The following is a 13,668-nucleotide window of genomic DNA, read 5'->3' on the forward strand; positions in this document are numbered from 1 at the left end:
GACGGGTCTTGAACCCGCAGCAACAAGACCGACAAGAGTCAAGCCCCGACGAGCATTACACCACCGGGTCCTTCTACTGTCCATGTAAAAAACCTAAGCACGGGTGAGTGCTATAAAAACAAAAATCATCTATGCAAGCAGTCCAAACAAGAATTCAAACTCATAAGGTGAAATCCATTGGTTTAGAACCCGAGCCGGGATTCCAACCAGTACCACTACGGTATAAGTCACGAATCTTCCGAGCAGGGCTATCACGGATTCAAGAGATTAGTCACTGAACCTATACGTGACTTCAATAACATTAATATAATTATTCAAAAACAAATATTCAAATTTTTAAATGACAATACGTATTATTCTCAAAGTGATTATTTTGATGACAAATTATAATTATTTAGTTCTACTTACTTGCCTTTCAATCCTTATTATGACTTGATATTCTATACATAATTGTTGTAAATCTGTTCGTTTACTATATTTTACTGTTTCTAGCATGTGAAACGAATTAACAATGATTAAACACTGTAAGTAACTTCTCGTCTCACCAAATTCATTGTACGCCTACCGGCAGATCACAGCGGTCTTATTATTATCTTTGTAAATGGTAAATACCCACTGTACCTATGTGTCACAATAAATGATTTGAATTTGAATTTTGAATGTGAATTTGAAATGTATCTAAAAAATTTACAGGTATTAATAAACAACGCGCAAAGCTTATTTCGAAAGCTACGCGTTAATGTTAAACAAACAATATGAAACAGAAGTGCATATCATTAATCGACGCTCCCTTTAACATTGAAGACGTTCAATTGAAAATTGTTCCAATTACGATTACGATCTATATGTAATTATAACCCAAATACAGAAATCACGAATGCGTCCCACCGATACAAATTACAATAATAACATTCCATTACGTTCAATATCAATAAATGCACACTGCGATCTCGTGCTGGTTACCCGTTTCCATCGCTTAGCGTGCTCTACCTTGCCTGTTTTGTAACAAAATTGATCTTCATTTGTACTTTTTAAGCTGCAATGTAACGATACATGAAAGCGATGGATGTAGATCAGTAAAGCGTACTTTAATTGTAAGACACGAGGTCGTTAGTCATTCTTTCCATACCTTCATTTATCTATTGGATCGAGCAAAGATTAGTGAACCATATACTCATAGCAGAATGGGTATCATATTAGATTTCATCATCATCAACAGCCTATATACGTCCCACTGCTGGGCACAGGCCTCCCCTCAATCAACCGGAGGGGGTATGGAGCATACTCCACCACGCATCATATTAGATTTATTATAACAAATACTTGATGAATTAGGCAATTTTGAAGGTTATTTTATAGTGACATGATCATTAGCTAGGATGTAGATACCGGAGACAAATCATTTATAACAACTTTTGAACGTAACGGTACTGAAACAAAAAACAGTCTACATTATTTCGGATTTCACAAGCAAAGAAGGAAAAAAAAGAAATATGATTATCATCGTATTTCCGAATATAAACGAATGGCAGTTTCCATATTCAAATTATTATATTATTATTTATCGTACGATACTATTTTGTGTTCAGAACCAATAGTACCTATTTCATTGCTGTTTTCGTTTATAGTAACATATTATTTATCAATGGATTAGCATAGTAATGGATATAACATGCGATTTTATGAAGAAAATTTACATGGTGCCCGATAATTCTCTTTGTCGTGTACGTCGGTATATATTTAACACGTCTATCATTGCCAAAAGAGACATTAATAACTTCTTATTAAGCTGTCAATAGACCTTCTAATTATATGACTGGCAAAATAAGATCTATTATCTGATATTGATATATCGCGCGTATGCAGATTTGATTCACTACTTTTCCAGTTAAGTATATCGATTGTAGTTTAAATTGGCCAGATTACAATGCCTTAAAATAAAAGCAGCAAGCAACTATGGTCGTGGTTTGTTTGATTGAATATGCTCGCAACCAGTGAGTACCCGAGGCAATATAAGTAGAGTTCATTGATTACGGACGTATAGTCGTATACGCACTAATGACATACTACGGTCGATATTACCTACAAATTAATTCAGTATTCCACTCACTTATATATTAACAATATTACTGAATGCCTCTAGGCAGGTCCCATGTACCGTACACTATTAATAGTCCAAAAAATAATTGCTTTTATTAAAATATATTAAGCTTTGTTTAGAGGCGAACGTTCTACAGAACCATTACTTAAATTGACGAATAGAATAATTGCAGGTATTCGTAATTACCTGTAACGGTGTTCCTTTGTCAAAGTAAATACAGATATCCTGTGAAATCGGTCTCCCCTATTATTAATATCGTCTCACAAACGTCCGACATCTATGAGGCGTAGGTACTCGTATAAATTCTTCGTCGAAGAATTCTTCGTTCGTCGATGAATATCAATAATATCAATATCCTCGGGTCATAATTTTCACATGGTAGGATAGAAAGTTAAAAAAGTCGTTTCCATAAAAAAACCCGCTTAGCTTGAACTATGATCAACTTATTTGACCGCCTTTTATTTTATAATCGAACGCCGCTCCTGTGCGTGGGTGTGTTGCGTACTTTAGAACTAGTCTTTCAACGTATAATCATCTACAATTACCAGTTTTTATGACCCCTGCCGCCTCGATCAACCTCCATCTATTTGGTTCTGGGAAAGGATGAGATAGGAAGTCAAAAGATCTAGTTATAATGGGCGACATATTTGAACACCTTGGGGCATATTTAATGGTGGAACACGTCGGACATGAGCTTGTCTGTTTAAGAACTAATGCTTTGTAATAGATAAGTTAATGGGCATGTGGTATAATGATAACAATTTCGCCTGTGGATGAGGTTAGTCCCACCTACTACGATGTCAGACTCAGCATGACTCACGAGTTATGAAGGCATGAGCTTAGAGTATATTGCCAATTTAGAGGAATACAGATCGTAATGGTCTATATGTCACATAAAATATTGGCTACGAACAGCGCTACAGGCCATCTCATCTGCAGCAAATGCCGACGCAAATCGCAATCGAAGTGGCGCATTCGCTTATTCACTTTAGACTTTATAGCAGAAGGCGTATGCCTTGAATAACAGAACTACGAAGAAAGTAAATGTTAAATAAAAAAAATTGAATGTAGAGAGGATTACCTTTTTTTTTGACGTGACTTATTGTAGAATTGCCGCAGATGGCATTAACTACTTGGCCGGGCAAATGGGGAGCGCTGAAGGCACTTACCCGGTAGAGAGGATACAGATAACTACAAAAGTTTTGCAAGTAAGGATAGTGAAAGACCTAGAAGGATATAGGTACGTCAACCAAATGTAAAACGTTTGTATGCGTAACATGTGAGATAAGATATACATTTAAATGATTCAACGTTATACCTATATATTATAATCCAGATAAATATAGACATAAATGACAGATTTACGAAATGTAAAGACAGCCTCACTTACACCTAGACGTGAGAGTGCTTAGAGAAGACAAAGTGTCCTGACTGACGTTGCCTCCCCACAGTAGTAGATAATGACAGTAGGGGCACAGATACTGTCAAAACCAAATGAGAATTCAATGCTTCCATTGATCTTTGAATAGGCTTATGTCTTTATAAGTAACACAAATAGAATAGACATGTCAACATCAAGAATGATGACGGCATTAGAGAAATTAATGACCGATTGTACGGTGAAGTTGTGATAAGAGCTCACGAATACATTTAAGTAAGAGTAAAAGATTGGATCAAAGGTTTATATTAAAAGTTGATGAATTGCTTGACAAAAGTTGAAACATAAAACAATATATTAACAAATAAAGCCGCAGAAGTTACTGATACAAAGCAGACGTAAAAAACTGTCGACAGCATGTTCATAGTGACAATGACAAAATGATACCCAAGGCATAACATGAATATGTTGACAAGACACATGAATGCAAGTTCAAATAAAAGGTGTTCTAATAACTACTAGTAAACCCAACAGGCGTGACTATGCTAACTCACAGGAAAGACACTAGTTAAACAATAAATTGGGCACTCGATTCGAAGTCAATGATCAATCAACTCAAAGAATACCCGTTTTGACAGTACTCAGTGTTTTGAGCGAGCATTGTCGTATGTTTACAGTTAGCTCCAGCAGATAAATAATTCATGTGTCCCCGAAAAACGGTAGCGCATGTCTCCTTACATAAGCAGCAAATACAGATGTAAGAAGTTTCCATTTTGCTTTCATAAATTATTTATTTTGTCTTTTGAGTCTGCCGAACCCATTGGTCTTATCTTATTTTAAAGAATACTTTTAAATTGTGACAAATATTGAGTCCAAAAAGAGCGATATGTATGTTTGAAATCAATATTATCTAGTCATACTCGGGATAGGAATTTATATATCTAATAGTAGAATTGTAGAAAGAAAACAAACCTTAAATATTCCCAAACTAAATCTGACAGTTTTCGTTCTACTTTATCAATCATATAGCTCTACCTGCTTCATATTAAGTAATCTTCTAAATGGCCACATAGGAACCGCAAGACGATACAGTGCATAATATTCACACGGTATCTGAATTGGTAGTCGACTGAGAATCACGATTTTGACTTTAATATTGATTTAGTGAAGAAAACCGTCAGTGAATGATTGAAGAAGACACGTCACGAGAGAAAAACGATACTTGTACAATTTATAAGTAATTTAGAAATAGAAAGCTTTTAGCGCTACAAGTTCTTATAGAATGTCGTTGCTTTTTATCATAGATTGGTTCTTCAGACAACATTACAGGGGATCGAAATATTTTGCGATATGTTATGATTTACTTTAATACTGAAAACAGACCAGCAGAGCAATAGACCTTTGCTAAGTAGTAGTATTTATATATGCAGTTTTATGTATCTGCATGGGAATCCCATACGTTCAGTGCTGAACCAAAAGATAGGATAATCAAAATGGCACATTTCGGCGATACGAAAACTTTTAAAATAACAAATTCAAAACTTTAGCCTTCGACAAAGTGAAACGTAACAAAAAGGAAAGCAAACTCAACCGTAACCGCAAGCAAGAAAGTACAGTAGTAAAGCACGTATACAGTAAGTATAGAACATAAGATGGACAGCACTCCATCACTTATCATAAAGCGCTCCTCTACTTGATTATGAGAGCGATGTTGCATTAATTTGTGAAGAAAATCGGAACAATTGTTTATAAGAGATCGCGCAGCCGTTATATTTTTAATTTCAAATGTCGCGCTCTGCTGGCCCGGTAGACGTATGGCTGTGTCAGACACGGCAATCTATCTACTACAATCTATTAATACTACTTAGTAGATACCTACTATCTAGTAGCACACTTGCTTAAAAAAGATCAGTTGCTACTGATGATGTTCGATGAAAGAGCAAGCGTGAGTGAATTTTTGAATAAAAATCTAGTGATCTGGTGGCTCTCTATCCATCCATAGGGAAGGCCCGTGCCCCAGCAGTGAGGACGTTAATGGGCATCAGCCATTAACGTCCTCATCAGATGATGATGATGATTTTGTGGCACGAGAGAGACGCCAAGACGAGCAAAGTGAAGCCCTTAAACTCTACACATTGGGCAAAATATGTGGCTAAGCGGTTTCGCTTCCGTCACTATGAGCGTAAGGTAATAAATTTATTAACTGTTCATTGCCATTTTGTTATATAGTTCTTGTGGCAACGAAATGGGCAAGCCCCATATTTTTCTTAATGTGTAGAGTTTGTGAACTTAGTTTTTGTATACTTAGGGCGTGTGGAGTTAGAAGCTTGGCTCTACACGAGATCTGATAACATTTTGACATTGCGATCGATAGATCTCATCTTGGACATTTTAAATAAAAATGTTCAACATCATAAATTTAGAAGTAAGTACAGTAAATGCATTTAAGCAAATCCATCGAGCATTTTTTTAGTAAGTAATTTCTGTATCTAGTAGGTAGTTTAGAATTATGAAGAGGGAAAGTTTTTATTCATTAGTAGATACAGCACTAATTAATACAATAATTAATGTCTGGGGTTTTTCGTATCTAGCACCCTGAGTAGGTATGTCTAGAAGAAATTAATGCTATCTTTTTCACTACGGATTATGAAGTGAATATTATTTGTTGAAAAAGGTTTTTGTGCAAACGATAAGACGCAATAGTAGGTATAAGTATATCGTAATAATTATAAATTTTACGATCGTATTATTTATGATAATTGAACAAGCTTGTTAATGAAGCAAAATAAATAGACGTCCAGAAGTGTCTAATAAGATAGGAAACAGTATATTCAAGACGAACCATAAATTGCTCGCGTCATAGGAATCGCATTAGTAAATAAACTAAATAATAACCAACCGAGCATGAGCGGTATCGTAAAGTTTTAAATCATTCTGGTGCGAAACCCGCGAAGCCTGAGTGCTATATTTGGTCGGTGCCAGTTCTTAGCGTTCTCAAGTTCCCCATCTTACGGTACATTTGTTACCGGCGCGCGCACCTCGCGTGTATCATACGAGCCGAGATCGCACTCTCGCGCACGAAATTCATTTTCCGCCACAACTCTAACGAAAATAGAAAACAATTTGTTTTGGCGACACTTCTATGATCATTTCTCATTTCTGCACTATGTATGATTTGAAGTGGTTGGCGATGTACCGATTGCAATCGCACGTTGATTTTTTTTTTTATTTGGCCATGACAAGTACCTAGCTTTTTTAAAATCAGTTTAACGAAAGTTTCATCGTCATTAATTGAAAAGCCACGCTCTTGTCGGTGTAGCATTCTCCACGGTCACAAGGGTAGTGGTTTTCCTCTTGCCCTGCAGTACTCTGACGCGAGTGGGATGGCGCCCAGAGTACCTAGTCTATTTCGAAGCCGTACTAGGACTCCTATCCTCCGCCTCTGAATAATACTGACAGTTACTTCTACCTGTTTGTACGTTTATAATTAATTTAAGCATCAAAAAGTATTCAAAATGCATCCGTCGCTCTAGACCGAAAATATAGACACCTACTAAGCACATATAATAACAAATCGACACACACCATTAACTTTATAGATATGTCAAGATAATCCATTCTAAAGAAGAGATTTTTAAACTTTTACGAGTGAATCATAAACTGAATATGTAAGAGTACAATATATGAGCAATTAACCAAAGATCACACTAAACTAGCTTAACTAAAACACCGTTACAGAGAAGACGTTATCATTTGAAGAGGATACTGCGCAAACAGCTGCGCAGCGAAGCGTAAGTTCCATATAGAAGAGAGAGCGATGCTCAGCCGTATACATTAATAAATTAATAATGATTTTATGGAATTCCGCTAGCCCGCTAACCCGCCATTTTTGTTAAGTGAGAGTTAGGATTAAGATGTGTAAAATGATAATTTTATAAAGCGGTTAGTAATATATCGACGGAATTTCTAGCGGCCAGCGACACGAAATGTCACACGAAGGCTTTATTTATAAGTTCAATGCGTGATTTTTCAATAACATAGTTGGTCTACATCTACCACGTTGGTCTACAAGAAAACTCGGTCAGTTAAGAAGATTAGGTACTTAATACAGCTTAGGTGATCGTAGCACTGTATACGTTCTGTGGTAATAGTTCAAACATTGTTTATGAACAAACATATTCGCACACAAAAAGTAATAAGTACGTAAATACCAAGAATATGAATGTTAATACTGTAAAACAAGACATACAAGTTGTTATACGTTTTATAAATGTTCAAGATTACGCTATACAAGAAAACGCCATACCTCAATAAATAATCAAGAATGACGAACATACACACAATAGTAAAATTAATGAAAATAGATAAGATGATACAACTGGACATCACAAAGGTTTAAGGTAGATATTTATTTTGTACCACGTAGGTCGACGACGTTAGTAGACGGCAGCAAATAACTACAGCCACAACTAGGAATTTCTATATTAAAATAATAAATAATGTATACAATGGTTATCAACCCTTCATATATAACACGCCCAGCATTATATTTGAGCCTTAAACTTAACCGAAAAGTGAAGGAAAGGATATAATGTACCCCAAAAATCATTATATGATTACGTAAGTTTGACTAACCTATTACCCAACTCTTATAAAACATACTTTATTTCTTATAAGGAAAATTAAAAATAAAAACTACTCCAGTTTGTAACTAGTAAAAGTACCTTAAAAAGTAATAGTTGGCAAGTCAATAATAGGTAACTGTTACAAATTGCCATATTAGACAAGTTGTGTTCGACTTCAGAACATAATGGATGGGCATTTGATAATATAACCTTATAACACACCCACACCTATTGCGTACGGTGTAACGCATAAGTTTTGAGATGAATACATGTCAAGGAAAGTATGTAAGTACATGGTTTTATGTACAGAAATAGAACAGCAAAATATTTAAATACTTAATGGCCCCGATTCCTGCAGACACCTCCTAGGATGGTATTAATAAACTAATCTCAGCTTCGAGACTGCTCTCAAGATCATGTCAATGTGACAGTTCTTAATAAAAACAGGTACTTGAGCAGGATCTTGAGGTCAGTCTCAGCTGAGATTAGTTTATTAATACTACCCCTAATTTATTTTAAGTTCATCATCATCAGCCCATTAACGTCCCCACTGCTGGGGCACGGGTCTTCCCTATGGATGGATAGGGGGATCGGGCCTTAAACCATCACGCGGGCCCAGTGCGAATTGATGGTTATTAACGACTGCTAAATGCAGCCGGGACCAACGGCTTAACGTGCCTTCCGAAGCACGGAGGAGCTCGAGATGAAAACTTTTTTCTTTTTTGTGATCCCATCCTATGACCGAACTTTGCGATAGTTGCTTCAACAATCGCAGACCGAGCGCGTTTACCGCTGCACCACCGAGCTCCTCCTTAAGTTATACCCGTCATTTTTTTTTATCTTCCGAAAAGGATGATTAGGTGGTGTCTACAGAAATCAGCACCAATAGAATACCAGAAAATTAAAGGCTTAGACCAATAGCCGTACGACGTTTATTTACGAAGACAGCATTCGCTGCGTCTATTGGTCAAAGCCGTCGATATATCGTGCAGCGCGCGTCTTGGTTGCAGTGCACACCTGGCAGATTTATTTAATAAGTTTAATTTAAATTGTAAATAGCTGCCAAACTAACTAAATCGTAAATTGTAAACATACAATGTGCTTAATAATAACATACAAATAGATCTCTCATTAAGCTTGGCAAAATATAGTTTTGTGTTTACTTACTTGTCCTAAATAGTGTCAGTCAGCAATATTTAAAATTTATTACTATTAATACTTATAAATGAAGTGTTACATTTTCTTACCTATATTTCTTTCAACACATTAACCAAACCGCTTAAGAATTGTAATTTGTACCAACCCACAGACGGTAAAGCAACTAGACTCGACTAAGCTAGCAGAGTCCATAAATATTACTTATCTAAATGAATTATAGAGCTTAGACATTTTTCCTAAATAAATTATCCGGGATTAAGTTATGACCCTGCCACCTTACAGTTCTAACATTATTTGAAACTTGTTAATGAAGGACTTAAGTATTTAAAAATAAATTTTGTATGAATTAATTGATTCACAATGAATAAATGTGGAGGAAGCAAGAGGAGTCAAATATTGTCAGTTTGTCAATGGGAATTTATCATTTCTGCTTACGTTGGGAAATAGGTAGAAGTGTATGTCTGTATATATGTACGTATGTAATTAATTGGTTAAGCAGGAAGGCAAGAAAGGATTTCAGCTTTTGTAAGTTTAAATTTTGGATTTAATCAAAAAGTGCGTGCGTGTATGAAACGATTGATGAATGTGGAGGAAGCAAGAGAAGTGTGTCAGTATCGAAGCAAATGGAATTCCATAGCCTCTGCTTACCCCGGTGGGAAATAGGCGAGTTTATGTATGTATGTAATCAAATAGTTTCCACATTTCTGTTCCTAAGGACTTCAATTAGTTATTTATCACTTCGCTATAATTTATGTTTTATTACTATATTATTATATGTATAACTACTATACACTTACAGTCAAAGGTGAACGTGTAATAAACTTAATGAACGAAAGATACCTACTGGGAATAAGTTAAATATATGTATACTTACAGCAAAGTGCAAGGATTTAGAGGCTAATAGTATATTATATTGGACGAATCCGTTATTTCAGGCCTATGATGCGAGCGCCTGTATTTGAATTCATTAAAATTTATTTTCATTCGAAAATCTAAAGTATATTTGAATAGAATTGAATTCGAATGAAACTAATGATATTCGATATTTAAACATTGCACTTTGAATAACGTAAGGGAAATTAAAGAATTAATCGTCCAGAATGAATGCAATTCATGGGAAAAGCACCCAGGAATCAATTTTGCACATTTCTTTTACGAGAACATAGATGTCTAAAAATATAAATATAAAAATATTATACACACATAAAAAAGACAATAAATAAATCATTACTTTTTATGAATGACCAAGTCAACGACAGATTTAATTCTTATATTTTTTTTGCTACAATATAGGTAATACTAGAGTTTGTAGTCTTTGGCTAGTTAGAAAACTTTTCATCACAATACAAAATGATAAAATGGAAACTAAAAATGTAGACAACAATAAGTGGTGTGTCAGGATTTTAGTAAAGGGACTTCCGTAGTCTTTGGCTAACCCAACGGGAAATAGGCACGATCTTATGGTATGCATGTACTGGATAAGTTCAGTGATTGAAATCCGCCTTTTTTCACAGCAGCATCAAGCAGATCCAAGGACTAAATCAATTTATTTAAGGCACAATTACAGTTGTTTTCATTCGTTTCGTTCCAAACGGAAAATCTTACTTTACAGTGGTTCTAATCTAATTAATAAACGCAAAGTTTAGCATAATTCTATAACGTTTTTAATCGTCCCCCATATTTTCCGCACTGATAACCGAAACGAAAATAATTTTATTGTTGAAGATAATTTGATGTAATTACTTTACATCAAATAATTGTTGGGTTGTTGAATTTTAAAAAATGCTGAGTTGATGGCAGTTGCTCGAGACTGAAAACGCGCAACTAAATTCTTGGAACCATAGACTTACAATTCGTTCGCCCTTACGCTTGGAACATATTTGGTATTTATGTAATAATGTTTTGTGTCTTGGAATATCACAGAAAGGAAAAAAGGTTTAATTAGTTGTCGAATTTTAAGTAGGAAGCCTCATAAACAGAAATTAACCCACCCAAAAAACACAAATTGAAATCTAATAGTTAGCTTCAACTTTAAAAGAGCAGTCACACTCAAAAGACCTGATAAAAATCTTGTAACTACACAAATCTATACATATTCAAACTTGAAAATTTTCATAATTCTACACCTGAAACTTGCCAGACTGATATGTATCTAATTGCCTGGTAATTAGATCTGACATTGGCGGGGCACAAATTCCAGTTTTACATTATCTAGCCGAGCCGATGTTTAACCTGCGTGAAAGATACGAGTAACGAGTACAATGCCAATTATAATTTTATTTACGGTTACCCTACTTTTCTAATTTATAATTTGCACCTTACGTTGGCTCCACGCATGGGCATGGGCAAAAAGAAAACTTTAAAAGTATATGCTGCTTGTCGATATGCGGGTAGCTGCAAAATGTTCATCATCCGCTTAGTGCCTATCCTTCATTTATTCCGGCATCCGATTGTATAACCTAATGGCGACTTCTTACTGTCAATCTCATCTGGATAGTAATGGCTAAGTACGAATTTAATTTACTCAAGTAATTACCTAAATAAAGAATATTGAATTTGAATTTAAATACCAGTCCCCCATCAACTGCTTAATGTGCCTTCCATAGTAACTTCCAAACAGCGATATGGGTAGGTACTAGATGCTAGGTAAGTTATTTACTACCTAATAAGATGTATCCGCCTCCGTGGTCTAGTGGTTAGAGCGTTAGGCTCACGATCTGGAGGTCCGGGTTCGATTCCCGATGGGGACATTGTCGAAATCACTTTGTGAGGCTGTCCTTTGTTTGGTAAGGACTTTCCAGGCTTGAATCACCTGATTGTCCGAAAAAGTAAGAAAATTCCGTGCTTCGGAGGGCACGTTAAGCCGTTGGTCCCGGCTATTAGCCGTAAAAACACCTCCACCAACCCGCATTGGAGCAGCGTGGTGGAGTATGCTCCGTACCCCCTCCGGTTGATTGAGGGGAGGCCTGTGCCCAGCAGTGGGACGTATATATAGGCTGTTTATGTATGTATGTATGTAAGATGTATCCTAGGTTTAAAGATTTAGTTACAAAACTGAAACAAGTAACCACAAAGGAAAAGTACAAAATGTGAATGTAAGGCGCTAGATTTGCAACTAGGCATATCTACGAATGGTAGAGACGAAAATAATTTGTACCGTTTTGCTTATCATCTCATTGAAGGGATAGTAGAAGAAATGGAAGCAAAATGTACTAAATTGTTAGGACTGCTTTGGTAAAAACAGTAGGAATGTCGCAAGAAGAAATACATGGGAGACTTGGGTAGTTACCATTTAGTCAATTCTGTCACTTTTAATATGAAAACTTACACCGTGACCTCGCAGAAGAACGTGATAAAACATCGAAATAATATTTTTTTTTATGAGTTTTAGGTAAGTAATTTAGCATTTCATAACTTATTCCTGATCTAGGAAACTACCCGCTTGGGTTCTTGACGATTAATGGCTCTTTCCATCTCTACATGGTTTACATGGTACAGTCATGAGCAATATAATGGACCCACGTTAGGACTCTGTCGCACTAACATATTTGTCATTTAGTGAGACTTGCAGTTCAATTTGTCAAAAAAGTTAATGTGACATGGTACCAAAGTGTATACATATTAATGCTCGTGATCGTACCCACAATGAATAGGTATGTGTAAAAAATATGTGGTTTATTGTATTTGTACCGATCATTATTGACATAGGTGAGGAGTGCCCTGTACAATACAACATCAACTTAGAAAAGTGTTGAATTTCACAGTACTTTACATACGGATGTGTAGGCGTACTATAAAATGCCGGACCGAAATAGTTTGGACTGTCGTGTAGAAGCGTTGGAACATTTTTCGAAGAAATGCTCGACATATCTACTTCCAACAGTTGATTCGATTTACATAAGTACAGGTGCACTTCAACTGTAGGTATATCTAAGGACCAAGAATCATTTATAAATGACAGCTATTACAGATTATCATCATAATATTTTAAGATTTTATAACGACGATATAGGAAACTTTTAATATATTCAACCAATTGATTAGCATCCAAGTTAGTATATTCTCAGAATCTGAATTATGTGGGCCTCACAAGGCGTACATATTTTCCTTAACATAAATTTATAAAGAGTTGAAAGTGACAAGTCACGGTAGCAATAGCAAAAGTCCACAAGCGGTCTGCGTACCACACAAAAGCTCTGAGAAAACCCGCTGACACTTATCACGCGACCGCGGCGTTGATATCTTTTGTATGCAGCTTTTAACGTACCGTGTACCTCTTTGTAACCACTATCTTATCGCGCATCTTGTATAAATAATATCTTCTCCTCTACAACCAGACACTTCAAAATACCATACAAAACTTTAAAAAGCCAGAAGAATCAATTAGGAATGTGGAACGGAGTTAA

General features: G+C 35.8%; 1 protein-coding gene across 1 annotated transcript in view; it reads right to left on the reverse strand.

Moving 5' to 3' along the window:
- LOC126370227 (cuticlin-1) overlaps positions 1–13,668 on the reverse strand; it is a 101,231-nt gene that overhangs the window by 87,180 nt on the left and 383 nt on the right. The window lies entirely within an intron of this gene.

The sequence above is a fragment of the Pectinophora gossypiella genome, chromosome 10 (genome assembly GCF_024362695.1).
Source record: "Pectinophora gossypiella chromosome 10, ilPecGoss1.1, whole genome shotgun sequence".
Taxonomy (NCBI): Eukaryota; Metazoa; Arthropoda; class Insecta; order Lepidoptera; family Gelechiidae; genus Pectinophora; species Pectinophora gossypiella.